General features: G+C 35.3%; 1 non-coding gene across 1 annotated transcript; it reads left to right on the top strand.

Annotated features, from left to right (window-relative positions):
- Positions 1–252: 252 nt before the first annotated feature.
- Positions 253–359, top strand: LOC145096400 (small nucleolar RNA R71). Its single transcript, XR_013703808.1, has one exon. It is a non-coding gene; the product is annotated as a small nucleolar RNA R71 (small nucleolar RNA).
- Positions 360–2,599: the final 2,240 nt, after the last annotated feature.

Below are 2,599 nucleotides of genomic sequence, written 5' to 3'. Positions count from 1 at the left end.
TCATCCTTCTGTCCAGTGACTCAAGTTTTTCTATAACCGCTGCTAACTTTTCATTGCCTCCATCCAAACTTCCTTTGCCTCTTGTAACATATTCTTGCAGGTTATGATATTCGCACGAATGTTTTGCGAATTATTCTCAATTCCTTGGTTGTAGTCTGCTCTTTCTTTGTCATAGGTCCTTGAGATTCAAGGAGTTGTCTTTTTGTAACGTTCACTTCATCGTAAAAGATAGACACTTCTTGTGTCATATTGAGATCGTGTTGGGGGCAATTCCTAAGTATACCTTTGTACCTCTCCCATGCTTTAAACAAAGACTCGCCATCATTTTGTTGGAAGTTTTCTATCTTTTTCTTAAGCTTAGATATCTTTAAAGGTGGGCCAAATTGCTCAATGAAAGCATCGCGTAGATGATGGGTTTTGGTCATAAGACATCCTATGTGCTCATACAAACCCTAATGCTTGGATCTAGGTTTCTCTATTGTACATGCATGTTATCCAAGACTATAAACCCTAATTCTAGCATACAAGTAATCATATTAGATATTAGAATAGGTTTATAATGTTACCTTGATTGTTATGTAGCAATAACAATCCCAATTCCTCCTTGAATTGACTTTGGAAGGCTTAGAGTCACAAGTGTCACTCCTCTAATGGTTCACAAACACCATAAGCAAGAGGATGAAGAGGAGAGTGGATAGAGGCTGCCAAAACTCGTGTGAAACCCTAGCAAGAAGCTTAGCCACGTTTTTGGTCCTTAAGGGATCTATATATAGTGAGGCAATTAGGATTATCTAACATGGAAACCCTAATTTAGTTGCTTAAGACCTAAGCAACCCATGGAGCCCTTTCTTAAAGCCTTTGGACGATTTCATATGGGCTTCCCCCATAGAATTCGTCCACCTCATAATAAAAGGCAATCCATGGCCCAAATTGTAATTATCTTATAATTACAATTCCAGTCCCTTAAGTTTAATTAATCTCTTTTGGTCACAAAACTAATTACTAATTAATTATTGACTAATATTAATTAAACAATATGATTTCTCCTTTAATATATTATTCTCATAATATATTAATAAATCATATTTAATCCTTTCTCTCCATAAATCATCCTATCAAGTTGCTTTGGTGAAGGCAACCCAAAAGTACCATGCACCATCGGGTCAAGTACATACCAAAATAGTTATGGACTTAGACACTAATCCAACAGTCTCCCACTTGGATAAGTGGACCCAGTTCTAACGGAACCCGGATAAAGCCAATTTTTAAACCCGGAACCGGACCCAGTTCTACATATTCCAGTTCTAACGGTTCCGGTTCCGGTCCGATTCCGGTTCCGGTCCGGTTTTCTTGTTCTAAATCTCATCCCTATTATGTACCTTTGACTAAATTTATTAACATTTCTCAACCTAAGCCTTTAGATTTGAAATGAAGCATAATATTCTCTCCCTTAATTATAGCAAAACAACTATTCCATCCTTACAACTTTGCAAAGAATGACTCTTGTTTTCTATAATTAATATTGCCAACTTGCAATACTTTCCTTAATAATCATACAATCATAACTTTTATGCTCCCACTATCATGATGATTATTATAAAACATAACACTTATGCTCCCACTAGCTTCGACATGTATTCATAAACATCTTAACTTTCAGAAAAACAATACTTATTGAATTTCTTAAGTTCATGTTTCTAATACTTAGTGCTTTGATAATCTTTTATCAAGGCTTCTTGAACTTATACACCTTTGCCTTAGATAGTTCATATGTGTGTCTAAACAATTAAGACTAATTGCCAAACCTCATAATTCAAATCATGGAAAGGGATACCGTAACCATGATCGAATTCGAGAATGCAATTTTACAATCACTATCTTCTTAAAATCTTTCTTAGTGAAAGCATTTCCTCACAATCATTTTCATGAAGGAGGAAATCTTATGACACTTAGATTTAAATGGTGTATGTGTTCCTATCCATGTGAATTTGTTAAAACCAAAGTTTACGACAAATTCAAACTCATATGGACCGAACTTTCTTAATGTTGATTTCTTGCCTTATGGTAGCACAACTGCCCACCATGTCTTCCAAGTAGTTAAGCAGCTCACCCTTTCCTATCAATGTACCTTTCATTGATTAAGGTGCTTTGCCTTTTATGCGTTCAAATGAGAACTCATAGGACTCACATGCATAATTAACTCGATTGGATTGGCACAGAAACAAAATAATGTCAACACGATAGGTTGTAAACCTTAACTCGTGTGCTAGTGATGATCGATAAGGTTTATTTGATTTGTTCTTGAAACATTTCAAGACCATTAGGACTCCCATTGACTCCTTGACATATAAGATTCTCTTGTCAAAACATTTCTTGACAAACAAATATTCAAGAGTTAGTGTAACTTTTATCAAGACTCTTCATAAATTGGTTCTAGTTGGTCTTTGTCTTATCCAAGACATCACAACTTTCCACATATGATGAATGTTATAAACCATTAATACTTTTCCACTCAATGTCACAATCTTAACTCTAAGACCTGTTTTGGAACGAAGCATGACTGACTTCTTGATTTAACCATTTCTTCAATCCTTGATTC

The sequence above is a fragment of the Lactuca serriola genome, chromosome 3 (genome assembly GCF_051521515.1).
Source record: "Lactuca serriola cultivar US96UC23 chromosome 3, Lser_US96UC23_V15, whole genome shotgun sequence".
Lineage (NCBI taxonomy): Eukaryota > Viridiplantae > Streptophyta > Magnoliopsida > Asterales > Asteraceae > Lactuca > Lactuca serriola.
This window is presented reverse-complemented; position numbering and strand designations above follow the sequence as displayed.